Source organism: Alosa pseudoharengus, unplaced genomic scaffold (assembly GCF_046254945.1).
Source record: "Alosa pseudoharengus isolate Yale_2024_CS ecotype anadromous, Long Island Sound unplaced genomic scaffold, YU_APseudo_1.1 YU_APseudo_1.1_scf_6, whole genome shotgun sequence".
NCBI lineage: Eukaryota > Metazoa > Chordata > Actinopteri > Clupeiformes > Clupeidae > Alosa > Alosa pseudoharengus.
In genome coordinates, this window is record NW_027468848.1 from 12693687 (window position 1) to 12715528 (window position 21842).

General features: G+C 49.4%; 71 non-coding genes across 71 annotated transcripts; all 71 read left to right on the forward strand.

Annotated features, from left to right (window-relative positions):
• The first annotated feature begins 78 nt into the window (after positions 1 to 78).
• Positions 79 to 150, forward strand: trnap-agg (transfer RNA proline (anticodon AGG)). The gene has a single exon. It is a non-coding gene; the product is annotated as a tRNA-Pro (tRNA).
• A 412-nt stretch (positions 151 to 562) lies between these two features.
• Positions 563 to 634, forward strand: trnap-agg (transfer RNA proline (anticodon AGG)). The gene has a single exon. It is a non-coding gene; the product is annotated as a tRNA-Pro (tRNA).
• A 189-nt stretch (positions 635 to 823) lies between these two features.
• Positions 824 to 895, forward strand: trnap-cgg (transfer RNA proline (anticodon CGG)). The gene has a single exon. It is a non-coding gene; the product is annotated as a tRNA-Pro (tRNA).
• A 173-nt stretch (positions 896 to 1068) lies between these two features.
• On the forward strand, positions 1069 to 1140 carry trnap-ugg (transfer RNA proline (anticodon UGG)). Its single transcript has one exon. It is a non-coding gene; the product is annotated as a tRNA-Pro (tRNA).
• A 353-nt stretch (positions 1141 to 1493) lies between these two features.
• Positions 1494 to 1565, forward strand: trnap-agg (transfer RNA proline (anticodon AGG)). Its single transcript has one exon. It is a non-coding gene; the product is annotated as a tRNA-Pro (tRNA).
• Positions 1566 to 1738: 173 nt separating this feature from the next.
• trnap-ugg (transfer RNA proline (anticodon UGG)) lies at positions 1739 to 1810 on the forward strand. The gene has a single exon. It is a non-coding gene; the product is annotated as a tRNA-Pro (tRNA).
• A 290-nt stretch (positions 1811 to 2100) lies between these two features.
• On the forward strand, positions 2101 to 2172 carry trnap-agg (transfer RNA proline (anticodon AGG)). Its single transcript has one exon. It is a non-coding gene; the product is annotated as a tRNA-Pro (tRNA).
• Positions 2173 to 2584: 412 nt separating this feature from the next.
• Positions 2585 to 2656, forward strand: trnap-agg (transfer RNA proline (anticodon AGG)). The gene has a single exon. It is a non-coding gene; the product is annotated as a tRNA-Pro (tRNA).
• Positions 2657 to 2845: 189 nt separating this feature from the next.
• On the forward strand, positions 2846 to 2917 carry trnap-cgg (transfer RNA proline (anticodon CGG)). Its single transcript has one exon. It is a non-coding gene; the product is annotated as a tRNA-Pro (tRNA).
• Positions 2918 to 3090: 173 nt separating this feature from the next.
• On the forward strand, positions 3091 to 3162 carry trnap-ugg (transfer RNA proline (anticodon UGG)). The gene has a single exon. It is a non-coding gene; the product is annotated as a tRNA-Pro (tRNA).
• Positions 3163 to 3515: 353 nt separating this feature from the next.
• On the forward strand, positions 3516 to 3587 carry trnap-agg (transfer RNA proline (anticodon AGG)). Its single transcript has one exon. It is a non-coding gene; the product is annotated as a tRNA-Pro (tRNA).
• A 189-nt stretch (positions 3588 to 3776) lies between these two features.
• On the forward strand, positions 3777 to 3848 carry trnap-cgg (transfer RNA proline (anticodon CGG)). The gene has a single exon. It is a non-coding gene; the product is annotated as a tRNA-Pro (tRNA).
• Positions 3849 to 4021: 173 nt separating this feature from the next.
• Positions 4022 to 4093, forward strand: trnap-ugg (transfer RNA proline (anticodon UGG)). Its single transcript has one exon. It is a non-coding gene; the product is annotated as a tRNA-Pro (tRNA).
• A 353-nt stretch (positions 4094 to 4446) lies between these two features.
• trnap-agg (transfer RNA proline (anticodon AGG)) lies at positions 4447 to 4518 on the forward strand. Its single transcript has one exon. It is a non-coding gene; the product is annotated as a tRNA-Pro (tRNA).
• Positions 4519 to 4691: 173 nt separating this feature from the next.
• Positions 4692 to 4763, forward strand: trnap-ugg (transfer RNA proline (anticodon UGG)). The gene has a single exon. It is a non-coding gene; the product is annotated as a tRNA-Pro (tRNA).
• A 290-nt stretch (positions 4764 to 5053) lies between these two features.
• trnap-agg (transfer RNA proline (anticodon AGG)) lies at positions 5054 to 5125 on the forward strand. Its single transcript has one exon. It is a non-coding gene; the product is annotated as a tRNA-Pro (tRNA).
• A 170-nt stretch (positions 5126 to 5295) lies between these two features.
• On the forward strand, positions 5296 to 5367 carry trnap-agg (transfer RNA proline (anticodon AGG)). The gene has a single exon. It is a non-coding gene; the product is annotated as a tRNA-Pro (tRNA).
• A 170-nt stretch (positions 5368 to 5537) lies between these two features.
• On the forward strand, positions 5538 to 5609 carry trnap-agg (transfer RNA proline (anticodon AGG)). The gene has a single exon. It is a non-coding gene; the product is annotated as a tRNA-Pro (tRNA).
• Positions 5610 to 5798: 189 nt separating this feature from the next.
• Positions 5799 to 5870, forward strand: trnap-cgg (transfer RNA proline (anticodon CGG)). Its single transcript has one exon. It is a non-coding gene; the product is annotated as a tRNA-Pro (tRNA).
• Positions 5871 to 6043: 173 nt separating this feature from the next.
• On the forward strand, positions 6044 to 6115 carry trnap-ugg (transfer RNA proline (anticodon UGG)). Its single transcript has one exon. It is a non-coding gene; the product is annotated as a tRNA-Pro (tRNA).
• A 353-nt stretch (positions 6116 to 6468) lies between these two features.
• On the forward strand, positions 6469 to 6540 carry trnap-agg (transfer RNA proline (anticodon AGG)). The gene has a single exon. It is a non-coding gene; the product is annotated as a tRNA-Pro (tRNA).
• Positions 6541 to 6713: 173 nt separating this feature from the next.
• On the forward strand, positions 6714 to 6785 carry trnap-ugg (transfer RNA proline (anticodon UGG)). Its single transcript has one exon. It is a non-coding gene; the product is annotated as a tRNA-Pro (tRNA).
• Positions 6786 to 7075: 290 nt separating this feature from the next.
• On the forward strand, positions 7076 to 7147 carry trnap-agg (transfer RNA proline (anticodon AGG)). Its single transcript has one exon. It is a non-coding gene; the product is annotated as a tRNA-Pro (tRNA).
• A 170-nt stretch (positions 7148 to 7317) lies between these two features.
• On the forward strand, positions 7318 to 7389 carry trnap-agg (transfer RNA proline (anticodon AGG)). The gene has a single exon. It is a non-coding gene; the product is annotated as a tRNA-Pro (tRNA).
• A 170-nt stretch (positions 7390 to 7559) lies between these two features.
• Positions 7560 to 7631, forward strand: trnap-agg (transfer RNA proline (anticodon AGG)). Its single transcript has one exon. It is a non-coding gene; the product is annotated as a tRNA-Pro (tRNA).
• Positions 7632 to 7820: 189 nt separating this feature from the next.
• Positions 7821 to 7892, forward strand: trnap-ugg (transfer RNA proline (anticodon UGG)). Its single transcript has one exon. It is a non-coding gene; the product is annotated as a tRNA-Pro (tRNA).
• Positions 7893 to 8065: 173 nt separating this feature from the next.
• trnap-ugg (transfer RNA proline (anticodon UGG)) lies at positions 8066 to 8137 on the forward strand. Its single transcript has one exon. It is a non-coding gene; the product is annotated as a tRNA-Pro (tRNA).
• A 288-nt stretch (positions 8138 to 8425) lies between these two features.
• Positions 8426 to 8497, forward strand: trnap-agg (transfer RNA proline (anticodon AGG)). The gene has a single exon. It is a non-coding gene; the product is annotated as a tRNA-Pro (tRNA).
• Positions 8498 to 8667: 170 nt separating this feature from the next.
• On the forward strand, positions 8668 to 8739 carry trnaa-agc (transfer RNA alanine (anticodon AGC)). The gene has a single exon. It is a non-coding gene; the product is annotated as a tRNA-Ala (tRNA).
• Positions 8740 to 8909: 170 nt separating this feature from the next.
• On the forward strand, positions 8910 to 8981 carry trnap-agg (transfer RNA proline (anticodon AGG)). The gene has a single exon. It is a non-coding gene; the product is annotated as a tRNA-Pro (tRNA).
• A 189-nt stretch (positions 8982 to 9170) lies between these two features.
• Positions 9171 to 9242, forward strand: trnap-cgg (transfer RNA proline (anticodon CGG)). The gene has a single exon. It is a non-coding gene; the product is annotated as a tRNA-Pro (tRNA).
• Positions 9243 to 9415: 173 nt separating this feature from the next.
• Positions 9416 to 9487, forward strand: trnap-ugg (transfer RNA proline (anticodon UGG)). The gene has a single exon. It is a non-coding gene; the product is annotated as a tRNA-Pro (tRNA).
• A 532-nt stretch (positions 9488 to 10019) lies between these two features.
• trnaa-agc (transfer RNA alanine (anticodon AGC)) lies at positions 10020 to 10091 on the forward strand. The gene has a single exon. It is a non-coding gene; the product is annotated as a tRNA-Ala (tRNA).
• A 170-nt stretch (positions 10092 to 10261) lies between these two features.
• On the forward strand, positions 10262 to 10333 carry trnap-agg (transfer RNA proline (anticodon AGG)). The gene has a single exon. It is a non-coding gene; the product is annotated as a tRNA-Pro (tRNA).
• Positions 10334 to 10522: 189 nt separating this feature from the next.
• Positions 10523 to 10594, forward strand: trnap-cgg (transfer RNA proline (anticodon CGG)). The gene has a single exon. It is a non-coding gene; the product is annotated as a tRNA-Pro (tRNA).
• A 173-nt stretch (positions 10595 to 10767) lies between these two features.
• Positions 10768 to 10839, forward strand: trnap-ugg (transfer RNA proline (anticodon UGG)). The gene has a single exon. It is a non-coding gene; the product is annotated as a tRNA-Pro (tRNA).
• A 532-nt stretch (positions 10840 to 11371) lies between these two features.
• On the forward strand, positions 11372 to 11443 carry trnap-agg (transfer RNA proline (anticodon AGG)). Its single transcript has one exon. It is a non-coding gene; the product is annotated as a tRNA-Pro (tRNA).
• A 170-nt stretch (positions 11444 to 11613) lies between these two features.
• Positions 11614 to 11685, forward strand: trnap-agg (transfer RNA proline (anticodon AGG)). The gene has a single exon. It is a non-coding gene; the product is annotated as a tRNA-Pro (tRNA).
• A 189-nt stretch (positions 11686 to 11874) lies between these two features.
• Positions 11875 to 11946, forward strand: trnap-ugg (transfer RNA proline (anticodon UGG)). The gene has a single exon. It is a non-coding gene; the product is annotated as a tRNA-Pro (tRNA).
• Positions 11947 to 12119: 173 nt separating this feature from the next.
• Positions 12120 to 12191, forward strand: trnap-ugg (transfer RNA proline (anticodon UGG)). The gene has a single exon. It is a non-coding gene; the product is annotated as a tRNA-Pro (tRNA).
• Positions 12192 to 12544: 353 nt separating this feature from the next.
• Positions 12545 to 12616, forward strand: trnap-agg (transfer RNA proline (anticodon AGG)). Its single transcript has one exon. It is a non-coding gene; the product is annotated as a tRNA-Pro (tRNA).
• A 173-nt stretch (positions 12617 to 12789) lies between these two features.
• trnap-ugg (transfer RNA proline (anticodon UGG)) lies at positions 12790 to 12861 on the forward strand. Its single transcript has one exon. It is a non-coding gene; the product is annotated as a tRNA-Pro (tRNA).
• A 290-nt stretch (positions 12862 to 13151) lies between these two features.
• trnap-agg (transfer RNA proline (anticodon AGG)) lies at positions 13152 to 13223 on the forward strand. Its single transcript has one exon. It is a non-coding gene; the product is annotated as a tRNA-Pro (tRNA).
• A 170-nt stretch (positions 13224 to 13393) lies between these two features.
• On the forward strand, positions 13394 to 13465 carry trnap-agg (transfer RNA proline (anticodon AGG)). Its single transcript has one exon. It is a non-coding gene; the product is annotated as a tRNA-Pro (tRNA).
• A 170-nt stretch (positions 13466 to 13635) lies between these two features.
• Positions 13636 to 13707, forward strand: trnap-agg (transfer RNA proline (anticodon AGG)). Its single transcript has one exon. It is a non-coding gene; the product is annotated as a tRNA-Pro (tRNA).
• Positions 13708 to 13896: 189 nt separating this feature from the next.
• Positions 13897 to 13968, forward strand: trnap-cgg (transfer RNA proline (anticodon CGG)). The gene has a single exon. It is a non-coding gene; the product is annotated as a tRNA-Pro (tRNA).
• Positions 13969 to 14141: 173 nt separating this feature from the next.
• trnap-ugg (transfer RNA proline (anticodon UGG)) lies at positions 14142 to 14213 on the forward strand. The gene has a single exon. It is a non-coding gene; the product is annotated as a tRNA-Pro (tRNA).
• Positions 14214 to 14566: 353 nt separating this feature from the next.
• trnap-ugg (transfer RNA proline (anticodon UGG)) lies at positions 14567 to 14638 on the forward strand. The gene has a single exon. It is a non-coding gene; the product is annotated as a tRNA-Pro (tRNA).
• A 290-nt stretch (positions 14639 to 14928) lies between these two features.
• trnap-agg (transfer RNA proline (anticodon AGG)) lies at positions 14929 to 15000 on the forward strand. Its single transcript has one exon. It is a non-coding gene; the product is annotated as a tRNA-Pro (tRNA).
• Positions 15001 to 15170: 170 nt separating this feature from the next.
• On the forward strand, positions 15171 to 15242 carry trnap-agg (transfer RNA proline (anticodon AGG)). The gene has a single exon. It is a non-coding gene; the product is annotated as a tRNA-Pro (tRNA).
• Positions 15243 to 15921: 679 nt separating this feature from the next.
• Positions 15922 to 15993, forward strand: trnap-ugg (transfer RNA proline (anticodon UGG)). Its single transcript has one exon. It is a non-coding gene; the product is annotated as a tRNA-Pro (tRNA).
• Positions 15994 to 16283: 290 nt separating this feature from the next.
• Positions 16284 to 16355, forward strand: trnap-agg (transfer RNA proline (anticodon AGG)). Its single transcript has one exon. It is a non-coding gene; the product is annotated as a tRNA-Pro (tRNA).
• A 170-nt stretch (positions 16356 to 16525) lies between these two features.
• trnap-agg (transfer RNA proline (anticodon AGG)) lies at positions 16526 to 16597 on the forward strand. Its single transcript has one exon. It is a non-coding gene; the product is annotated as a tRNA-Pro (tRNA).
• Positions 16598 to 16767: 170 nt separating this feature from the next.
• Positions 16768 to 16839, forward strand: trnap-agg (transfer RNA proline (anticodon AGG)). The gene has a single exon. It is a non-coding gene; the product is annotated as a tRNA-Pro (tRNA).
• Positions 16840 to 17028: 189 nt separating this feature from the next.
• On the forward strand, positions 17029 to 17100 carry trnap-cgg (transfer RNA proline (anticodon CGG)). The gene has a single exon. It is a non-coding gene; the product is annotated as a tRNA-Pro (tRNA).
• A 173-nt stretch (positions 17101 to 17273) lies between these two features.
• Positions 17274 to 17345, forward strand: trnap-ugg (transfer RNA proline (anticodon UGG)). Its single transcript has one exon. It is a non-coding gene; the product is annotated as a tRNA-Pro (tRNA).
• A 353-nt stretch (positions 17346 to 17698) lies between these two features.
• trnap-agg (transfer RNA proline (anticodon AGG)) lies at positions 17699 to 17770 on the forward strand. Its single transcript has one exon. It is a non-coding gene; the product is annotated as a tRNA-Pro (tRNA).
• A 535-nt stretch (positions 17771 to 18305) lies between these two features.
• trnap-agg (transfer RNA proline (anticodon AGG)) lies at positions 18306 to 18377 on the forward strand. Its single transcript has one exon. It is a non-coding gene; the product is annotated as a tRNA-Pro (tRNA).
• Positions 18378 to 18547: 170 nt separating this feature from the next.
• On the forward strand, positions 18548 to 18619 carry trnap-agg (transfer RNA proline (anticodon AGG)). The gene has a single exon. It is a non-coding gene; the product is annotated as a tRNA-Pro (tRNA).
• Positions 18620 to 18789: 170 nt separating this feature from the next.
• On the forward strand, positions 18790 to 18861 carry trnap-agg (transfer RNA proline (anticodon AGG)). Its single transcript has one exon. It is a non-coding gene; the product is annotated as a tRNA-Pro (tRNA).
• Positions 18862 to 19050: 189 nt separating this feature from the next.
• Positions 19051 to 19122, forward strand: trnap-cgg (transfer RNA proline (anticodon CGG)). The gene has a single exon. It is a non-coding gene; the product is annotated as a tRNA-Pro (tRNA).
• Positions 19123 to 19295: 173 nt separating this feature from the next.
• On the forward strand, positions 19296 to 19367 carry trnap-ugg (transfer RNA proline (anticodon UGG)). The gene has a single exon. It is a non-coding gene; the product is annotated as a tRNA-Pro (tRNA).
• A 290-nt stretch (positions 19368 to 19657) lies between these two features.
• trnap-agg (transfer RNA proline (anticodon AGG)) lies at positions 19658 to 19729 on the forward strand. Its single transcript has one exon. It is a non-coding gene; the product is annotated as a tRNA-Pro (tRNA).
• Positions 19730 to 19899: 170 nt separating this feature from the next.
• trnap-agg (transfer RNA proline (anticodon AGG)) lies at positions 19900 to 19971 on the forward strand. The gene has a single exon. It is a non-coding gene; the product is annotated as a tRNA-Pro (tRNA).
• A 170-nt stretch (positions 19972 to 20141) lies between these two features.
• trnap-agg (transfer RNA proline (anticodon AGG)) lies at positions 20142 to 20213 on the forward strand. The gene has a single exon. It is a non-coding gene; the product is annotated as a tRNA-Pro (tRNA).
• A 189-nt stretch (positions 20214 to 20402) lies between these two features.
• Positions 20403 to 20474, forward strand: trnap-ugg (transfer RNA proline (anticodon UGG)). Its single transcript has one exon. It is a non-coding gene; the product is annotated as a tRNA-Pro (tRNA).
• A 173-nt stretch (positions 20475 to 20647) lies between these two features.
• trnap-ugg (transfer RNA proline (anticodon UGG)) lies at positions 20648 to 20719 on the forward strand. Its single transcript has one exon. It is a non-coding gene; the product is annotated as a tRNA-Pro (tRNA).
• Positions 20720 to 21009: 290 nt separating this feature from the next.
• trnap-agg (transfer RNA proline (anticodon AGG)) lies at positions 21010 to 21081 on the forward strand. Its single transcript has one exon. It is a non-coding gene; the product is annotated as a tRNA-Pro (tRNA).
• A 170-nt stretch (positions 21082 to 21251) lies between these two features.
• trnap-agg (transfer RNA proline (anticodon AGG)) lies at positions 21252 to 21323 on the forward strand. Its single transcript has one exon. It is a non-coding gene; the product is annotated as a tRNA-Pro (tRNA).
• A 170-nt stretch (positions 21324 to 21493) lies between these two features.
• On the forward strand, positions 21494 to 21565 carry trnap-agg (transfer RNA proline (anticodon AGG)). Its single transcript has one exon. It is a non-coding gene; the product is annotated as a tRNA-Pro (tRNA).
• A 189-nt stretch (positions 21566 to 21754) lies between these two features.
• On the forward strand, positions 21755 to 21826 carry trnap-ugg (transfer RNA proline (anticodon UGG)). Its single transcript has one exon. It is a non-coding gene; the product is annotated as a tRNA-Pro (tRNA).
• Positions 21827 to 21842: the final 16 nt, after the last annotated feature.

Sequence of the window (21842 nt, forward strand, 5' to 3'; positions counted from 1 at the left end):
TGTGTTAATTTTCAACTCTCGTCAGTGATCTAGAAAATTATGTTGTTGTTTTTTTCAACTAAATTCATAGCCAGTCAAGGCTCGTTGGTCTAGGGGTATGATTCTCGCTTAGGGTGCGAGAGGTCCCGGGTTCAAATCCCGGACGAGCCCTTCCCCACCGAAATATTTGTCATTATCATGTGCTTGTGTCAGCACTGTCTCACCTTTGCTGTACAGCATATAGCCGGCAGCTTTTCTGCAACTAAACACCACCACACCTCCCTTTCCTTTCAGATAAATATTGCTGCACAGAAGGCTCGACATAAGCTTTTGAGCAGCGTGGCTCGTTGGTCTAGGGGTATGATTCTCGCTTAGGGTGCGAGAGCTCCCGGGTTCAAATCCCGGAAGAGCCCTTTCCCACGCAACTTTCTGTCAGTATCATGTGTTTGTGTCAGCACTGTCTCTCCTTTGCTGTACAGCATGTAGCCGGCAGCTTTTCTGCAACTCAACACCACCCGACCTGCCTTTCCTTTCAGCTAAATATTGCTGCACAAAACGCTCGACAAAAGCTTTTGTGCAGCGTGGCTCGTTGGTCTAGGGGTATGATTCTCGCTTAGGGTGCGAGAGGTCCCGGTTTCAAATCCCGGACGAGCCCTCTGTTCTGTGAAACTCTGCAACTTTTGCTGCTAGCTGCCACCGGTGAACTGCTGCAGTTTGTTACCCAGGACTTACTTTAGGAAATGTTGATGCGCAGTGGAACCAAGCTGAAATATTGGTCTTCCCTGCAGACCACTCTAAATATTTGTGTGAAGAAAGGCACCGAATAAAAGGTACCCTTGGCCCAGGCTCGTTGGTCTAGGGGTATGATTCTCGCTTCGGGTGCGAGAGGTCCCGGGTTCAACTCCCGGACGAGCCCTTCTTTCCGAAAGAAACGCCATACTTCACTGCAAGAATCGACGCTAACGAAACAAACAAAGACGAAACTTTTTTGTTAGCATTGAAGGAAAAGAGCCAATTTTGAACCAGATTTTTTACTTGCTCAGGCCTGCAAGGGGTCCTGACCAAATAAGACCCAGGAGAGCACTCAGCGGCTCGTTGGTCTAGGGGTATGATTCTCGCTTTGGGTGCGAGAGGTCCCGGGTTCAAATCCCGGACGAGCCCTTTTGTGCTTCCTCACCAATTCTTTGTCGGCCTCACTGTCTAACGCCTTTGTGCTGTGGAGATTTAGCCTCAGTTGGATGTTTATTTTTTCCCCCGTAGCCATCACATTGGGGCTTGTTGTTCTAGGGGAATGATTATCGCTTTGGGTGCGAGAGGTCCCGGGTTCAAATCCCGGAAGAGCCCTTTCCCACGCAACTTTCTGTCAGTATCATGTGTTTGTGTCAGCACTGTCTCTCCTTTGCTGTACAGCATGTAGCCGGCAGCTTTTATGCAACTCAACACCACCCGACCTGCCTTTCCTTTCAGCTAAATATTGCTGCACAAAACGCTCGACAAAAGCGTTTGTGCAGCGTGGCTCGTTGGTCTAGGGGTATGATTCTCGCTTAGGGTGCGAGAGGTCCCGGGTTCAACTCCCGGACGAGCCCTTCTTTCCGAAAGAAACGCCAGACTTCACTGCAAGAATCGACGCTAACGAAACAAACAAAGACGAAACTTTTTTGTTAGCATTGAAGGAAAAGAGCCAATTTTGAACCAGATTTTTTACTTGCTCAGGCCTGCAAGGGGTCCTGACCAAATAAGACCCAAGAGAGCACTCAGCGACTCGTTGGTCTAGGGGTATGATTCTCGCTTTGGGTGCGAGAGGTCCCGGGTTCAAATCCCGGACGAGCCCTTTTGTGCTTCCTCACCAATTCTTTGTCGGCCTCACTGTCTAACGCCTTTGTGCTGTGGAGATTTAGCCTCAGTTGGATGTTTATTTTTTCCCCCGTAGCCATCACATTGGGGCTTGTTGTTCTAGGGGAATGATTATCGCTTTGGGTGCGAGAGGTCCCGGGTCAAAATCCAGGACGAGCCCGCAGGCGTTATAGGTGCATTTCATTGAAATGTGTTAATTTTCAACTCTCGTCAGTGATCTAGAAAATTATGTTGTTGTTTTTTTCAACTAAATTCATAGCCAGTCAAGGCTCGTTGGTCTAGGGGTATGATTCTCGCTTAGGGTGCGAGAGGTCCCGGGTTCAAATCCCGGACGAGCCCTTCCCCACCGAAATATTTGTCATTATCATGTGCTTGTGTCAGCACTGTCTCACCTTTGCTGTACAGCATATAGCCGGCAGCTTTTCTGCAACTAAACACCACCACACCTCCCTTTCCTTTCAGATAAATATTGCTGCACAGAAGGCTCGACATAAGCTTTTGAGCAGCGTGGCTCGTTGGTCTAGGGGTATGATTCTCGCTTAGGGTGCGAGAGCTCCCGGGTTCAAATCCCGGAAGAGCCCTTTCCCACGCAACTTTCTGTCAGTATCATGTGTTTGTGTCAGCACTGTCTCTCCTTTGCTGTACAGCATGTAGCCGGCAGCTTTTCTGCAACTCAACACCACCCGACCTGCCTTTCCTTTCAGCTAAATATTGCTGCACAAAACGCTCGACAAAAGCTTTTGTGCAGCGTGGCTCGTTGGTCTAGGGGTATGATTCTCGCTTAGGGTGCGAGAGGTCCCGGTTTCAAATCCCGGACGAGCCCTCTGTTCTGTGAAACTCTGCAACTTTTGCTGCTAGCTGCCACCGGTGAACTGCTGCAGTTTGTTACCCAGGACTTACTTTAGGAAATGTTGATGCGCAGTGGAACCAAGCTGAAATATTGGTCTTCCCTGCAGACCACTCTAAATATTTGTGTGAAGAAAGGCACCGAATAAAAGGTACCCTTGGCCCAGGCTCGTTGGTCTAGGGGTATGATTCTCGCTTCGGGTGCGAGAGGTCCCGGGTTCAACTCCCGGACGAGCCCTTCTTTCCGAAAGAAACGCCAGACTTCACTGCAAGAATCGACGCTAACGAAACAAACAAAGACGAAACTTTTTTGTTAGCATTGAAGGAAAAGAGCCAATTTTGAACCAGATTTTTTACTTGCTCAGGCCTGCAAGGGGTCCTGACCAAATAAGACCCAGGAGAGCACTCAGCGGCTCGTTGGTCTAGGGGTATGATTCTCGCTTTGGGTGCGAGAGGTCCCGGGTTCAAATCCCGGACGAGCCCTTTTGTGCTTCCTCACCAATTCTTTGTCGGCCTCACTGTCTAACGCCTTTGTGCTGTGGAGATTTAGCCTCAGTTGGATGTTTATTTTTTCCCCCGTAGCCATCACATTGGGGCTTGTTGTTCTAGGGGAATGATTATCGCTTTGGGTGCGAGAGGTCCCGGGTTCAAATCCCGGAAGAGCCCTTTCCCACGCAACTTTCTGTCAGTATCATGTGTTTGTGTCAGCACTGTCTCTCCTTTGCTGTACAGCATGTAGCCGGCAGCTTTTCTGCAACTCAACACCACCCGACCTGCCTTTCCTTTCAGCTAAATATTGCTGCACAAAACGCTCGACAAAAGCGTTTGTGCAGCGTGGCTCGTTGGTCTAGGGGTATGATTCTCGCTTAGGGTGCGAGAGGTCCCGGTTTCAAATCCCGGACGAGCCCTCTGTTCTGTGAAACTCTGCAACTTTTGCTGCTAGCTGCCACCGGTGAACTGCTGCAGTTTGTTACCCAGGACTTACTTTAGGAAATGTTGATGCGCAGTGGAACCAAGCTGAAATATTGGTCTTCCCTGCAGACCACTCTAAATATTTGTGTGAAGAAAGGCACCGAATAAAAGGTACCCTTGGCCCAGGCTCGTTGGTCTAGGGGTATGATTCTCGCTTCGGGTGCGAGAGGTCCCGGGTTCAACTCCCGGACGAGCCCTTCTTTCCGAAAGAAACGCCAGACTTCACTGCAAGAATCGACGCTAACGAAACAAACAAAGACGAAACTTTTTTGTTAGCATTGAAGGAAAAGAGCCAATTTTGAACCAGATTTTTTACTTGCTCAGGCCTGCAAGGGGTCCTGACCAAATAAGACCCAGGAGAGCACTCAGCGGCTCGTTGGTCTAGGGGTATGATTCTCGCTTTGGGTGCGAGAGGTCCCGGGTTCAAATCCCGGACGAGCCCTTTTGTGCTTCCTCACCAATTCTTTGTCGGCCTCACTGTCTAACGCCTTTGTGCTGTGGAGATTTAGCCTCAGTTGGATGTTTATTTTTTCCCCCGTAGCCATCACATTGGGGCTTGTTGTTCTAGGGGAATGATTATCGCTTTGGGTGCGAGAGGTCCCGGGTTCAAATCCCGGAAGAGCCCTTTCCCACGCAACTTTCTGTCAGTATCATGTGTTTGTGTCAGCACTGTCTCTCCTTTGCTGTACAGCATGTAGCCGGCAGCTTTTATGCAACTCAACACCACCCGACCTGCCTTTCCTTTCAGCTAAATATTGCTGCACAAAACGCTCGACAAAAGCGTTTGTGCAGCGTGGCTCGTTGGTCTAGGGGTATGATTCTCGCTTAGGGTGCGAGAGGTCCCGGGTTCAACTCCCGGACGAGCCCTTCTTTCCGAAAGAAACGCCAGACTTCACTGCAAGAATCGACGCTAACGAAACAAACAAAGACGAAACTTTTTTGTTAGCATTGAAGGAAAAGAGCCAATTTTGAACCAGATTTTTTACTTGCTCAGGCCTGCAAGGGGTCCTGACCAAATAAGACCCAAGAGAGCACTCAGCGACTCGTTGGTCTAGGGGTATGATTCTCGCTTTGGGTGCGAGAGGTCCCGGGTTCAAATCCCGGACGAGCCCTTTTGTGCTTCCTCACCAATTCTTTGTCGGCCTCACTGTCTAACGCCTTTGTGCTGTGGAGATTTAGCCTCAGTTGGATGTTTATTTTTTCCCCCGTAGCCATCACATTGGGGCTTGTTGTTCTAGGGGAATGATTATCGCTTTGGGTGCGAGAGGTCCCGGGTCAAAATCCAGGACGAGCCCGCAGGCGTTATAGGTGCATTTCATTGAAATGTGTTAATTTTCAACTCTCGTCAGTGATCTAGAAAATTATGTTGTTGTTTTTTTCAACTAAATTCATAGCCAGTCAAGGCTCGTTGGTCTAGGGGTATGATTCTCGCTTAGGGTGCGAGAGGTCCCGGGTTCAAATCCCGGACGAGCCCTTCCCCACCGAAATATTTGTCATTATCATGTGCTTGTGTCAGCACTGTCTCACCTTTGCTGTACAGCATATAGCCGGCAGCTTTTCTGCAACTAAACACCACCACACCTCCCTTTCCTTTCAGATAAATATTGCTGCACAGAAGGCTCGACATAAGCTTTTGAGCAGCGTGGCTCGTTGGTCTAGGGGTATGATTCTCGCTTAGGGTGCGAGAGGTCCCGGGTTCAAATCCCGGAAGAGCCCTTTCCCACGCAACTTTCTGTCAGTATCATGTGTTTGTGTCAGCACTGTCTCTCCTTTGCTGTACAGCATGTAGCCGGCAGCTTTTCTGCAACTCAACACCACCCGACCTGCCTTTCCTTTCAGCTAAATATTGCTGCACAAAACGCTCGACAAAAGCGTTTGTGCAGCGTGGCTCGTTGGTCTAGGGGTATGATTCTCGCTTAGGGTGCGAGAGGTCCCGGTTTCAAATCCCGGACGAGCCCTCTGTTCTGTGAAACTCTGCAACTTTTGCTGCTAGCTGCCACCGGTGAACTGCTGCAGTTTGTTACCCAGGACTTACTTTAGGAAATGTTGATGCGCAGTGGAACCAAGCTGAAATATTGGTCTTCCCTGCAGACCACTCTAAATATTTGTGTGAAGAAAGGCACCGAATAAAAGGTACCCTTGGCCCAGGCTCGTTGGTCTAGGGGTATGATTCTCGCTTCGGGTGCGAGAGGTCCCGGGTTCAACTCCCGGACGAGCCCTTCTTTCCGAAAGAAACGCCAGACTTCACTGCAAGAATCGACGCTAACGAAACAAACAAAGACGAAACTTTTTTGTTAGCATTGAAGGAAAAGAGCCAATTTTGAACCAGATTTTTTACTTGCTCAGGCTTGCAAGGGGTCCTGACCAAATAAGACCCAGGAGAGCACTCAGCGGCTCGTTGGTCTAGGGGTATGATTCTCGCTTTGGGTGCGAGAGGTCCCGGGTTCAAATCCCGGACGAGCCCTTTTGTGCTTCCTCACCAATTCTTTGTCGGCCTCACTGTCTAACGCCTTTGTGCTGTGGAGATTTAGCCTCAGTTGGATGTTTATTTTTTCCCCCGTAGCCATCACATTGGGGCTTGTTGTTCTAGGGGAATGATTATCGCTTTGGGTGCGAGAGGTCCCGGGTTCAAATCCCGGAAGAGCCCTTTCCCACGCAACTTTCTGTCAGTATCATGTGTTTGTGTCAGCACTGTCTCTCCTTTGCTGTACAGCATGTAGCCGGCAGCTTTTCTGCAACTCAACACCACCCGACCTGCCTTTCCTTTCAGCTAAATATTGCTGCACAAAACGCTCGACAAAAGCGTTTGAGCAGCGTGGCTTGTTGGTCTAGGGGTATGATTCTCGCTTAGGGTGCGAGAGGTCCCGGGTTCAACTCCCGGACGAGCCCTTCTTTCCGAAAGAAACGCCAGACTTCACTGCAAGAATCGACGCTAACGAAACAAACAAAGACGAAACTTTTTTGTTAGCATTGAAGGAAAAGAGCCAATTTTGAACCAGATTTTTTACTTGCTCAGGCCTGCAAGGGGTCCTGACCAAATAAGACCCAGGAGAGCACTCAGCGGCTCGTTGGTCTAGGGGTATGATTCTCGCTTTGGGTGCGAGAGGTCCCGGGTTCAAATCCCGGACGAGCCCTTTTGTGCTTCCTCACCAATTCTTTGTCGGCCTCACTGTCTAACGCCTTTGTGCTGTGGAGATTTAGCCTCAGTTGGATGTTTATTTTTTCCCCCGTAGCCATCACATTGGGGCTTGTTGTTCTAGGGGAATGATTATCGCTTTGGGTGCGAGAGGTCCCGGGTCAAAATCCAGGACGAGCCCGCAGGCGTTATAGGTGCATTTCATTGAAATGTGTTAATTTTCAACTCTCGTCAGTGATCTAGAAAATTATGTTGTTGTTTTTTTCAACTAAATTCATAGCCAGTCAAGGCTCGTTGGTCTAGGGGTATGATTCTCGCTTAGGGTGCGAGAGGTCCCGGGTTCAAATCCCGGACGAGCCCTTCCCCACCGAAATATTTGTCATTATCATGTGCTTGTGTCAGCACTGTCTCACCTTTGCTGTACAGCATGTAGCCGGCAGCTTTTCTGCAACTCAACACCACCCGACCTGCCTTTCCTTTCAGCTAAATATTGCTGCACAGAAGGCTCGACATAAGCTTTTGAGCAGCGTGGCTCGTTGGTCTAGGGGTATGATTCTCGCTTAGGGTGCGAGAGGTCCCGGGTTCAAATCCCGGAAGAGCCCTTTCCCACGCAACTTTCTGTCAGTATCATGTGTTTGTGTCAGCACTGTCTCTCCTTTGCTGTACAGCATGTAGCCGGCAGCTTTTCTGCAACTCAACACCACCCGACCTGCCTTTCCTTTCAGCTAAATATTGCTGCACAAAACGCTCGACAAAAGCGTTTGTGCAGCGTGGCTCGTTGGTCTAGGGGTATGATTCACGCTTAGGGTGCGAGAGGTCCCGGGTTCAAATCCCGGACGAGCCCTCTGTTCTGTGAAACTCTGCAACTTTTGCTGCTAGCTGCCACCGGTGAACTGCTGCAGTTTGTTACCCAGGACTTACTTTAGGAAATGTTGATGCGCAGTGGAACCAAGCTGAAATATTGGTCTTCCCTGCAGACCACTCTAAATATTTGTGTGAAGAAAGGCACCGAATAAAAGGCACCCTTGGCCTTGGCTCGTTGGTCTAGGGGTATGATTCTCGCTTTGGGTGCGAGAGGTCCCGGGTTCAACTCCCGGACGAGCCCTTCTTTCCGAAAGAAACGCCAGACATCACTGCAAGAATCGACGCTAACGAAACAAACAAAGACGAAACTCTTTTGTTAGCATTGAAGGAAAAGAGCCAATTTTGAACCAGATTTTTTACTTGCTCAGGCCTGCAAGGGGTCCTGACCAAATAAGACCCAGGAGAGCACTCAGCGGCTCGTTGGTCTAGGGGTATGATTCTCGCTTTGGGTGCGAGAGGTCCCGGGTTCAAATCCCGGACGAGCCCTTTTGTGCTTCCTCACCAATTCTTTGTCGGCCTCACTGTCTAACGCCTTTGTGCTGTGGAGATTTAGCCTCAGTTGGATGTTTATTTTTTCCCGTAGCCATCACATTGGGGCTTGTTGTTCTAGGGGAATGATTATCGCTTTGGGTGCGAGAGGTCCCGGGTTCAAATCCAGGACGAGCCCGCAGGCGTTATAGGTGCATTTCATTGAAATGTGTTAATTTTCAACTCTCGTCAGTGATCTAGAAAATTATGTTGTTGTTTTTTTCAACTAAATTCATAGCCAGTCAAGGCTCGTTGGTCTAGGGGTATGATTCTCGCTTAGGGTGCGAGAGGTCCCGGGTTCAAATCCCGGACGAGCCCTTCCCCACCGAAATATTTGTCATTATCATGTGCTTGTGTCAGCACTGTCTCACCTTTGCTGTACAGCATATAGCCGGCAGCTTTTCTGCAACTAAACACCACCACACCTCCCTTTCCTTTCAGATAAATATTGCTGCACAGAGGGCTCGACATAAGCTTTTGAGCAGCGTGGCTCGTTGGTCTAGGGGTATGATTCTCGCTTAGCGTGCGAGAGGTCCCGGGTTCAAATCCCGGAAGAGCCCTTTCCCACGCAACTTTCTGTCAGTATCATGTGTTTGTGTCAGCACTGTCTCTCCTTTGCTGTACAGCATGTAGCCGGCAGCTTTTCTGCAACTCAACACCACCCGACCTGCCTTTCCTTTCAGCTAAATATTGCTGCACAAAACGCTCGACAAAAGCGTTTGTGCAGCGTGGCTCGTTGGTCTAGGGGTATGATTCTCGCTTAGGGTGCGAGAGGTCCCGGTTTCAAATCCCGGACGAGCCCTCTGTTCTGTGAAACTCTGCAACTTTTGCTGCTAGCTGCCACCGGTGAACTGCTGCAGTTTGTTACCCAGGACTTACTTTAGGAAATGTTGATGCGCAGTGGAACCAAGCTGAAATATTGGTCTTACCTGCAGACCACTCTAAATATTTGTGTGAAGAAAGGCACCCAATAAAAGGTACCCTTGGCCCAGGCTCGTTGGTCTAGGGGTATGATTCTCGCTTCGGGTGCGAGAGGTCCCGGGTTCAACTCCCGGACGAGCCCTTCTTTCCGAAAGAAACGCCAGACTTCACTGCAAGAATCGACGCTAACGAAACAAACAAAGACGAAACTTTTTTGTTAGCATTGAAGGAAAAGAGCCAATTTTGAACCAGATTTCTTACTTGCTCAGGCCTGCAAGGGGTCCTGACCAAATAAGACCCAGGAGAGCACTCAGCGGCTCGTTGGTCTAGGGGTATGATTCTCGCTTTGGGTGCGAGAGGTCCCGGGTTCAAATCCCGGACGAGCCCTTTTGTGCTTCCTCACCAATTCTTTGTCGGCCTCACTGTCTAACGCCTTTGTGCTGTGGAGATTTAGCCTCAGTTGGATGTTTATTTTTTCCCCCGTAGCCATCACATTGGGGCTTGTTGTTCTAGGGGAATGATTATCGCTTTGGGTGCGAGAGGTCCCGGGTCAAAATCCAGGACGAGCCCGCAGGCGTTATAGGTGCATTTCATTGAAATGTGTTAATTTTCAACTCTCGTCAGTGATCTAGAAAATTATGTTGTTGTTTTTTTCAACTAAATTCATAGCCAGTCAAGGCTCGTTGGTCTAGGGGTATGATTCTCGGTTAGGGTGCGAGAGGTCCCAGGTTCAAATCCCGGACGAGCCCTTCCCCACCGAAATATTTGTCATTATCATGTGCTTGTGTCAGCACTGTCTCACCTTTGCTGTACAGCATATAGCCGGCAGCTTTTCTGCAACTAAACACCACCACACCTCCCTTTCCTTTCAGATAAATATTGCTGCACAGAAGGCTCGACATAAGCTTTTGAGCAGCGTGGCTCGTTGGTCTAGGGGTATGATTCTCGCTTAGCGTGCGAGAGGTCCCGGGTTCAAATCCCGGAAGAGCCCTTTCCCACGCAACTTTCTGTCAGTATCATGTGTTTGTGTCAGCACTGTCTCTCCTTTGCTGTACAGCATGTAGCCGGCAGCTTTTCTGCAACTCAACACCACCCGACCTGCCTTTCCTTTCAGCTAAATATTGCTGCACAAAACGCTCGACAAAAGCGTTTGTGCAGCGTGGCTCGTTGGTCTAGGGGTATGATTCTCGCTTAGGGTGCGAGAGGTCCCGGTTTCAAATCCCGGACGAGCCCTCTGTTCTGTGAAACTCTGCAACTTTTGCTGCTAGCTGCCACCGGTGAACTGCTGCAGTTTGTTACCCAGGACTTACTTTAGGAAATGTTGATGCGCAGTGGAACCAAGCTGAAATATTGGTCTTACCTGCAGACCACTCTAAATATTTGTGTGAAGAAAGGCACCCAATAAAAGGTACCCTTGGCCCAGGCTCGTTGGTCTAGGGGTATGATTCTCGCTTCGGGTGCGAGAGGTCCCGGGTTCAACTCCCGGACGAGCCCTTCTTTCCGAAAGAAACGCCAGACTTCACTGCAAGAATCGACGCTAACGAAACAAACAAAGACGAAACTTTTTTGTTAGCATTGAAGGAAAAGAGCCAATTTTGAACCAGATTTCTTACTTGCTCAGGCCTGCAAGGGGTCCTGACCAAATAAGACCCAGGAGAGCACTCAGCGGCTCGTTGGTCTAGGGGTATGATTCTCGCTTTGGGTGCGAGAGGTCCCGGGTTCAAATCCCGGACGAGCCCTTTTGTGCTTCCCCACCAATTCTTTGTCGGCCTCACTGTCTAACGCCTTTGTGCTGTGGAGATTTAGCCTCAGTTGGATGTTTATTTTTTCCCCCGTAGCCATCACATTGGGGCTTGTTGTTCTAGGGGAATGATTATCGCTTTGGGTGCGAGAGGTCCCGGGTCAAAATCCAGGACGAGCCCGCAGGCGTTATAGGTGCATTTCATTGAAATGTGTTAATTTTCAACTCTCGTCAGTGATCTAGAAAATTATGTTGTTGTTTTTTTCAACTAAATTCATAGCCAGTCAAGGCTCGTTGGTCTAGGGGTATGATTCTCGGTTAGGGTGCGAGAGGTCCCAGGTTCAAATCCCGGACGAGCCCTTCCCCACCGAAATATTTGTCATTATCATGTGCTTGTGTCAGCACTGTCTCACCTTTGCTGTACAGCATATAGCCGGCAGCTTTTCTGCAACTAAACACCACCACACCTCCCTTTCCTTTCAGATAAATATTGCTGCACAGAAGGCTCGACATAAGCTTTTGAGCAGCGTGGCTCGTTGGTCTAGGGGTATGATTCTCGCTTAGGGTGCGAGAGGTCCTGGGTTCAAATCCCGGAAGAGCCCTTTCCCACGCAACTTTCTGTCAGTATCATCTGTTTGTGTCAGCACTGTCTCTCCTTTGCTGTACAGCATGTAGCCGGCAGCTTTTCTGCAACTCAACACCACCCGACCTGCCTTTCCTTTCAGCTAAATATTGCTGCACAAAACGCTCGACAAAAGCGTTTGTGCAGCGTGGCTCGTTGGTCTAGGGGTATGATTCTCGCTTAGGGTGCGAGAGGTCCCGGGTTCAAATCCCGGACGAGCCCTCTGTTCTGTGAAACTCTGCAACTTTTGCTGCTAGCTGCCACCGGTGAACTGCTGCAGTTTGTTACCCAGGACTTACTTTAGGAAATGTTGATGCGCAGTGGAACCAAGCTGAAATATTGGTCTTCCCTGCAGACCACTCTAAATATTTGTGTGAAGAAAGGTACCGAATAAAAGGTACCCTTGGCCTTGGCTCGTTGGTCTAGGGGTATGATTCTCGCTTTGGGTGCGAGAGGTCCCAGGTTCAACTCCCGGATGAGCCCTTCTTTCCGAAAGAAACGCCAGACTTCACTGCAAGAATCGACGCTAACGAAACAAACAAAGACGAAACTCTTTTGTTAGCATTGAAGGAAAAAAGCCAATTTTGAACCAGATTTTTTACTTGCTCAGGCCTGCAAGGGGTCCTGACCAAATAAGACCGAGGAGAGCACTCAGCGGCTCGTTGGTCTAGGGGTATGATTCTCGCTTTGGGTGCGAGAGGTCCCGGCTTCAAATCCCGGACGAGCCCTTTTGTGCTTCCTCACCAATTCTTTGTCGGCCTCACTGTCTAAAGCCTTTGTGCTGTGGAGATTTAGCCTCAGTTGGATGTTTATTTTTTCCCCCGTAGCCATCACATTGGGGCTTGTTGTTCTAGGGGAATGATTATCGCTTTGGGTGCGAGAGGTCCCGGGTTCAAATCCCGGAAGAGCCCTTTCCCACGCAACTTTCTGTCAGTATCATGTGTTTGTGTCAGCACTGTCTCTCCTTTGCTGTACAGCATGTAGCCGGCAGCTTTTCTGCAACTCAACACCACCCGACCTGCCTTTCCTTTCAGCTAAATATTGCTGCACAAAACGCTCGACAAAAGCGTTTGTGCAGCGTGGCTCGTTGGTCTAGGGGTATGATTCTCGCTTAGGGTGCGAGAGGTCCCGGGTTCAACTCCCGGACGAGCCCTTCTTTCCGAAAGAAACGCCAGACTTCACTGCAAGAATCGACGCTAACGAAACAAACAAAGACGAAACTTTTTTGTTAGCATTGAAGGAAAAGAGCCAATTTTGAACCAGATTTTTTACTTGCTCAGGCCTGCAAGGGGTCCTGACCAAATAAGACCCAGGAGAGCACTCAGCGACTCGTTGGTCTAGGGGTATGATTCTCGCTTTGGGTGCGAGAGGTCCCGGGTTCAAATCCCGGACGAGCCCTTTTGTGCTTCCTCACCAATTCTTTGTCGGCCTCACTGTCTAACGCCTTTGTGCTGTGGAGATTTAGCCTCAGTTGGATGTTTATTTTTTCCCCCGTAGCCATCACACTGGGGCTTGTTGTTCTAGGGGAATGATTATCGCTTTGGGTGCGAGAGGTCCCGGGTCAAAATCCAGGACGAGCCCGCAGGCGTTATAGGTGCATTTCATTGAAATGTGTTAATTTTCAACTCTCGTCAGTGATCTAGAAAATTATGTTGTTGTTTTTTTCAACTAAATTCATAGCCAGTCAAGGCTCGTTGGTCTAGGGGTATGATTCTCGCTTAGGGTGCGAGAGGTCCCGGGTTCAAATCCCGGACGAGCCCTTCCCCACCGAAATATTTGTCATTATCATGTGCTTGTGTCAGCACTGTCTCACCTTTGCTGTACAGCATATAGCCGGCAGCTTTTCTGCAACTAAACACCACCACACCTCCCTTTCCTTTCAGATAAATATTGCTGCACAGAAGGCTCGACATAAGCTTTTGAGCAGCGTGGCTCGTTGGTCTAGGGGTATGATTCTCGCTTAGGGTGCGAGAGGTCCCGGGTTCAAATCCCGGAAGAGCCCTTTCCCACGCAACTTTCTGTCAGTATCATGTGTTTGTGTCAGCACTGTCTCTCCTTTGCTGTACAGCATGTAGCCGGCAGCTTTTCTGCAACTCAACACCACCCGACCTGCCTTTCCTTTCAGCTAAATATTGCTGCACAAAACGCTCGACAAAAGCGTTTGTGCAGCGTGGCTCGTTGGTCTAGGGGTATGATTCTCGCTTAGGGTGCGAGAGGTCCCGGTTTCAAATCCCGGACGAGCCCTCTGTTCTGTGAAACTCTGCAACTTTTGCTGCTAGCTGCCACCGGTGAACTGCTGCAGTTTGTTACCCAGGACTAACTTTAGGAAATGTTGATGCGCAGTGGAACCAAGCTGAAATATTGGTCTTCCCTGCAGACCACTCTAAATATTTGTGTGAAGAAAGGCACCGAATAAAAGGTACCCTTGGCCCTGGCTCGTTGGTCTAGGGGTATGATTCTCGCTTCGGGTGCGGGAGGTCCCGGGTTCAACTCCCGGACGAGCCCTTCTTTCCGAAAGAAACGCCAGACTTCACTGCAAGAATCGACGCTAACGAAACAAACAAAGACGAAACTTTTTTGTTAGCATTGAAGGAAAAGAGCCAATTTTGAACCAGATTTTTTACTTGCTCAGGCCTGCAAGGGGTCCTGACCAAATAAGACCCAGGAGAGCACTCAGCGGCTCGTTGGTCTAGGGGTATGATTCTCGCTTTGGGTGCGAGAGGTCCCGGGTTCAAATCCCGGACGAGCCCTTTTGTGCTTCCTCACCAATTCTTTGTCGGCCTCACTGTCTAAAGCCTTTGTGCTGTGGAGATTTAGCCTCAGTTGGATGTTTATTTTTTCCCCCGTAGCCATCACATTGGGGCTTGTTGTTCTAGGGGAATGATTATCGCTTTGGGTGCGAGAGGTCCCGGGTTCAAATCCCGGAAGAGCCCTTTCCCACGCAACTTTCTGTCAGTATCATGTGTTTGTGTCAGCACTGTCTCTCCTTTGCTGTACAGCATGTAGCCGGCAGCTTTTCTGCAACTCAACACCACCCGACCTGCCTTTCCTTTCAGCTAAATATTGCTGCACAAAACGCTCGACAAAAGCGTTTGTGCAGCGTGGCTCGTTGGTCTAGGGGTATGATTCTCGCTTTGGGTGCGAGAGGTCCCGGGTTCAAATCCCGGACGAGCCCTTTTGTGCTTCCTCACCAATTCTTTGTCGGCCTCACTGTCTAACGCCTTTGTGCTGTGGAGATTTAGCCTCAGTTGGATGTTTATTTTTTCCCCCGTAGCCATCACATTGGGGCTTGTTGTTCTAGGGGAATGATTATCGCTTTGGGTGCGAGAGGTCCCGGGTTCAAATCCAGGACGAGCCCGCAGGCGTTATAGGTGCATTTCATTGAAATGTGTTAATTTTCAACTCTCGTCAGTGATCTAGAAAATTATGTTGTTGTTTATTTCAACTAAATTCATAGCCAGTCAAGGCTCGTTGGTCTAGGGGTATGATTCTCGCTTAGGGTGCGAGAGGTCCCGGGTTCAAATCCCGGACGAGCCCTTCCCCACCGAAATATTTGTCATTATCATGTGCTTGTGTCAGCACTGTCTCACCTTTGCTGTACAGCATATAGCCGGCAGCTTTTCTGCAACTAAACACCACCACACCTCCCTTTCCTTTCAGATAAATATTGCTGCACAGAAGGCTCGACATAAGCTTTTGAGCAGCGTGGCTCGTTGGTCTAGGGGTATGATTCTCGCTTAGGGTGCGAGAGGTCCCGGGTTCAAATCCCGGAAGAGCCCTTTCCCACGCAACTTTCTGTCAGTATCATGTGTTTGTGTCAGCACTGTCTCTCCTTTGCTGTACAGCATGTAGCTGGCAGCTTTTCTGCAACTCAACACCACCCGACCTGCCTTTCCTTTCAGCTAAATATTGCTGCACAAAACGCTCGACAAAAGCGTTTGTGCAGCGTGGCTCGTTGGTCTAGGGGTATGATTATTCTCGCTTAGGGTGCGAGAGGTCCCGGTTTCAAATCCCGGACGAGCCCTCTGTTCTGTGAAACTCTGCAACTTTTGCTGCTAGCTGCCACCGGTGAACTGCTGCAGTTTGTTACCCAGGACTTACTTTAGGAAATGTTGATGCGCAGTGGAACCAAGCTGAAATATTGGTCTTCCCTGCAGACCACTCTAAATATTTGTGTGAAGAAAGGCACCGAATAAAAGGTACCCTTGGCCCAGGCTCGTTGGTCTAGGAGTATGATTCTCGCTTCGGGTGCGAGAGGTCCCGGGTTCAACTCCAGGACGAGCCCTTCTTTCCGAAAGAAACGCCAGACTTCACTGCAAGAATCGACGCTAACGAAACAAACAAAGACGAAACTTTTTTGTTAGCATTGAAGGAAAAGAGCCAATTTTGAACCAGATTTTTTACTTGCTCAGGCCTGCAAGGGGTCCTGACCAAAAAAGACCCAGGAGAGCACTCAGCGGCTCGTTGGTCTAGGGGTATGATTCTCGCTTTGGGTGCGAGAGGTCCCGGGTTCAAATCCCGGACGAGCCCTTTTGTGCTTCCTCACCAATTCTTTGTCGGCCTCACTGTCTAACGCCTTTGTGCTGTGGAGATTTAGCCTCAGTTGGATGTTTATTTTTTCCCCCGTAGCCATCACATTGGGGCTTGTTGTTCTAGGGGAATGATTATCGCTTTGGGTGCGAGAGGTCCCGGGTCAAAATCCAGGACGAGCCCGCAGGCGTTATAGGTGCATTTCATTGAAATGTGTTAATTTTCAACTCTCGTCAGTGATCTAGAAAATTATGTTGTTGTTTTTTTCAACTAAATTCATAGCCAGTCAAGGCTCGTTGGTCTAGGGGTATGATTCTCGCTTAGGGTGCGAGAGGTCCCGGGTTCAAATCCCGGACGAGCCCTTCCCCACCGAAATATTTGTCATTATCATGTGCTTGTGTCAGCACTGTCTCACCTTTGCTGTACAGCATATAGCCGGCAGCTTTTCTGCAACTAAACACCACCACACCTCCCTTTCCTTTCAGATAAATATTGCTGCACAGAAGGCTCGACATAAGCTTTTGAGCAGCGTGGCTCGTTGGTCTAGGGGTATGATTCTCGCTTAGGGTGCGAGAGGTCCCGGGTTCAAATCCCGGAAGAGCCCTTTCCCACGCAACTTTCTGTCAGTATCATGTGTTTGTGTCAGCACTGTCTCTCCTTTGCTGTACAGCATGTAGCCGGCAGCTTTTCTGCAACTCAACACCACCCGACCTGCCTTTCCTTTCAGCTAAATATTGCTGCACAAAACGCTCGACAAAAGCGTTTGTGCAGCGTGGCTCGTTGGTCTAGGGGTATGATTCTCGCTTAGGGTGCGAGAGGTCCCGGTTTCAAATCCCGGACGAGCCCTCTGTTCTGTGAAACTCTGCAACTTTTGCTGCTAGCTGCCACCGGTGAACTGCTGCAGTTTGTTACCCAGGACTTACTTTAGGAAATGTTGATGCGCAGTGGAACCAAGCTGAAATATTGGTCTTCCCTGCAGACCACTCTAAATATTTGTGTGAAGAAAGGCCCCGAATAAAAGGTACCCTTGGCCCAGGCTCGTTGGTCTAGGGGTATGATTCTCGCTTCGGGTGCGAGAGGTCCCGGGTTCAACTCCCGGACGAGCCCTTCTTTCCGAAAGAAACGCCAGACTTCACTGCAAGAATCGACGCTAACGAAACAAACAAAGACGAAACTTTTTTGTTAGCATTGAAGGAAAAGAGCCAATTTTGAACCAGATTTTTTACTTGCTCAGGCCTGCAAGGGGTCCTGACCAAATAAGACCCAGGAGAGCACTCAGCGGCTCGTTGGTCTAGGGGTATGATTCTCGCTTTGGGTGCGAGAGGTCCCGGGTTCAAATCCCGGACGAGCCCTTTTGTGCTTCCTCACCAATTCTTTGTCGGCCTCACTGTCTAACGCCTTTGTGCTGTGGAGATTTAGCCTCAGTTGGATGTTTATTTTTTCCCCCGTAGCCATCACATTGGGGCTTGTTGTTCTAGGGGAATGATTATCGCTTTGGGTGCGAGAGGTCCCGGGTTCAAATCCAGGAAGAGCCCTTTCCCACGCAACTTTCTGTCAGTATCATGTGTTTGTGTCAGCACTGTCTCTCCTTTGCTGTACAGCATGTAGCCGGCAGCTTTTCTGCAACTCAACACCACCCGACCTGCCTTTCCTTTCAGCTAAATATTGCTGCACAAAACGCTCGACAAAAGCGTTTGTGCAGCGTGGCTCGTTGGTCTAGGGGTATGATTCTCGCTTAGGGTGCGAGAGGTCCCGGGTTCAACTCCCGGACGAGCCCTTCTTTCCGAAAGAAACGCCAGACTTCACTGCAAGAATCGACGCTAACGAAACAAACAAAGACGAAACTTTTTTGTTAGCATTGAAGGAAAAGAGCCAATTTTGAACCAGATTTTTTACTTGCTCAGGCCTGCAAGGGGTCCTGACCAAATAAGACCCAGGAGAGCACTCAGCGACTCGTTGGTCTAGGGGTGTGATTCTCGCTTTGGGTGCGAGAGGTCCCGGGTTCAAATCCCGGACGAGCCCTTTTGTGCTTCCTCACCAATTCTTTGTCGGCCTCACTGTCTAACGCCTTTGTGCTGTAGAGATTTAGCCTCAGTTGGATGTTTATTTTTTCCCCCGTAGCCATCACATTGGGGCTTGTTGTTCTAGGGGAATGATTATCGCTTTGGGTGCGAGAGGTCCCGGGTCAAAATCCAGGACGAGCCCGCAGGCGTTATAGGTGCATTTCATTGAAATGTGTTAATTTTCAACTCTCGTCAGTGATCTAGAAAATTATGTTGTTGTTTTTTTCAACTAAATTCGTAGCCAGTCAAGGCTCGTTGGTCTAGGGGTATGATTCTCGCTTAGGGTGCGAGAGGTCCCGGGTTCAAATCCCGGACGAGCCCTTCCCCACCGAAATATTTGTCATTATCATGTGCTTGTGTCAGCACTGTCTCACCTTTGCTGTACAGCATATAGCCGGCAGCTTTTCTGCAACTAAACACCACCACACCTCCCTTTCCTTTCAGATAAATATTGCTGCACAGAAGGCTCGACATAAGCTTTTGAGCAGCGTGGCTCGTTGGTCTAGGGGTATGATTCTCGCTTAGGGTGCGAGAGGTCCCGGGTTCAAATCCCGGAAGAGCCCTTTCCCACGCAACTTTCTGTCAGTATCATGTGTTTGTGTCAGCACTGTCTCTCCTTTGCTGTACAGCATGTAGCTGGCAGCTTTTCTGCAACTCAACACCACCCGACCTGCCTTTCCTTTCAGCTAAATATTGCTGCACAAAACGCTCGACAAAAGCGTTTGTGCAGCATGGCTCGTTGGTCTAGGGGTATGATTCTCGCTTAGGGTGCGAGAGGTCCCGGTTTCAAATCCCGGACGAGCCCTCTGTTCTGTGAAACTCTGCAACTTTTGCTGCTAGCTGCCACCGGTGAACTGCTGCAGTTTGTTACCCAGGACTTACTTTAGGAAATGTTGATGCGCAGTGGAACCAAGCTGAAATATTGGTCTTCCCTGCAGACCACTCTAAATATTTGTGTGAAGAAAGGCACCGAATAAAAGGTACCCTTGGCCCAGGCTCGTTGGTCTAGGGGTATGATTCTCGCTTCGGGTGCGAGAGGTCCCGGGTTCATCTCCCGGACGAGCCCTTCTTTCCGAAAGAAACGCCAGACTTCACTGCAAGAATCGACGCTAACGAAACAAACAAAGACGAAACTTTTTTGTTAGCATTGAAGGAAAAGAGCCAATTTTGAACCAGATTTTTTACTTGCTCAGGCCTGCAAGGGGTCCTGACCAAATAAGACCCAGGAGAGCACTCAGCGGCTCGTTGGTCTAGGGGTATGATTCTCGCTTTGGGTGCGAGAGGTCCCGGGTTCAAATCCCGGACGAGCCCTTTTGTGCTTCCTCACCAATTCTTTGTCGGCCTCACTGTCTAACGCCTTTGTGCTGTGGAGATTTAGCCTCAGTTGGATGTTTATTTTTTCCCCCGTAGCCATCACATTGGGGCTTGTTGTTCTAGGGGAATGATTATCGCTTTGGGTGCGAGAGGTCCCGGGTCAAAATCCAGGACGAGCCCGCAGGCGTTATAGGTGCATTTCATTGAAATGTGTTAATTTTCAACTCTCGTCAGTGATCTAGAAAATTATGTTGTTGTTTTTTTCAACTAAATTCATAGCCAGTCAAGGCTCGTTGGTCTAGGGGTATGATTCTCGCTTAGGGTGCGAGAGGTCCCGGGTTCAAATCCCGGACGAGCCCTTCCCCACCGAAATATTTGTCATTATCATGTGCTTGTGTCAGCACTGTCTCACCTTTGCTGTACAGCATATAGCCGGCAGCTTTTCTGCAACTAAACACCACCACACCTCCCTTTCCTTTCAGATAAATATTGCTGCACAGAAGGCTCGACATAAGCTTTTGAGCAGCGTGGCTCGTTGGTCTAGGGGTATGATTCTCGCTTAGGGTGCGAGAGGTCCCGGGTTCAAATCCCGGAAGAGCCCTTTCCCACGCAACTTTCTGTCAGTATCATGTGTTTGTGTCAGCACTGTCTCTCCTTTGCTGTACAGCATGTAGCCGGCAGCTTTTCTGCAACTCAACACCACCCGACCTGCCTTTCCTTTCAGCTAAATATTGCTGCACAAAACGCTCGACAAAAGCGTTTGTGCAGCGTGGCTCGTTGGTCTAGGGGTATGATTCTCGCTTAGGGTGCGAGAGGTCCCGGTTTCAAATCCCGGACGAGCCCTCTGTTCTGTGAAACTCTGCAACTTTTGCTGCTAGCTGCCACCGGTGAACTGCTGCAGTTTGTTACCCAGGACTTACTTTAGGAAATGTTGATGCGCAGTGGAACCAAGCTGAAATATTGGTCTTCCCTACAGACCACTCTAAATATTTGTGTGAAGAAAGGCACCGAATAAAAGGTACCCTTGGCCTTGGCTCGTTGGTCTAGGGGTATGATTCTCGCTTTGGGTGCGAGAGGTCCCGGGTTCAACTCCCGGACGAGCCCTTCTTTCCGAAAGAAACGCCAGACTTCACTGCAAGAATCGACGCTAACGAAACAAACAAAGACAAAACTCTTTTGTTAGCATTGAAGGAAAAGAGCCAATTTTGAACCAGATTTTTTACTTGCTCAGGCCTGCAAGGGGTCCCGACCAAATAAGACCCAGGAGAGCACTCAGCGGCTCGTTGGTCTAGGGGTATGATTCTCGCTTTGGGTGCGAGAGGTCCCGGGTTCAAATCCCGGACGAGCCCTTTTGTGCTTCCTCACCAATTCTTTGTCGGCCTCACTGTCTAACGCCTTTGTGCTGTGGAGATTTAGCCTCAGTTGGATGTTTATTTTTTCCCCCGTAGCCATCACATTGGGGCTTGTTGTTCTAGGGGAATGATTATCGCTTTGGGTGCGAGAGGTCCCGGGTCAAAATCCAGGACGAGCCCGCAGGCGTTATAGGTGCATTTCATTGAAATGTGTTAATTTTCAACTCTCGTCAGTGATCTAGAAAATTATGTTGTTGTTTTTTTCAACTAAATTCATAGCCAGTCAAGGCTCGTTGGTCTAGGGGTATGATTCTCGCTTAGGGTGCGAGAGGTCCCGGGTTCAAATCCCGGACGAGCCCTTCCCCACCGAAATATTTGTCATTATCATGTGCTTGTGTCAGCACTGTCTCACCTTTGCTGTACAGCATATAGCCGGCAGCTTTTCTGCAACTAAACACCACCACACCTCCCTTTCCTTTCAGATAAATATTGCTGCACAGAAGGCTCGACATAAGCTTTTGAGCAGCGTGGCTCGTTGGTCTAGGGGTATGATTCTCGCTTAGGGTGCGAGAGGTCCCGGGTTCAAATCCCGGAAGAGCCCTTTCCCACGCAACTTTCTGTCAGTATCATGTGTTTGTGTCAGCACTGTCTCTCCTTTGCTGTACAGCATGTAGCCGGCAGCTTTTCTGCAACTCAACACCACCCGACCTGCCTTTCCTTTCAGCTAAATATTGCTGCACAAAACGCTCGACAAAAGCGTTTGTGCAGCGTGGCTCGTTGGTCTAGGGGTATGATTCTCGCTTAGGGTGCGAGAGGTCCCGGTTTCAAATCCCGGACGAGCCCTCTGTTCTGTGAAACTCTGCAACTTTTGCTGCTAGCTGCCACCGGTGAACTGCTGCAGTTTGTTACCCAGGACTTACTTTAGGAAATGTTGATGCGCAGTGGAACCAAGCTGAAATATTGGTCTTCCCTACAGACCACTCTAAATATTTGTGTGAAGAAAGGCACCGAATAAAAGGTACCCTTGGCCTTGGCTCGTTGGTCTAGGGGTATGATTCTCGCTTTGGGTGCGAGAGGTCCCGGGTTCAACTCCCGGACGAGCCCTTCTTTCCGAAAGAAA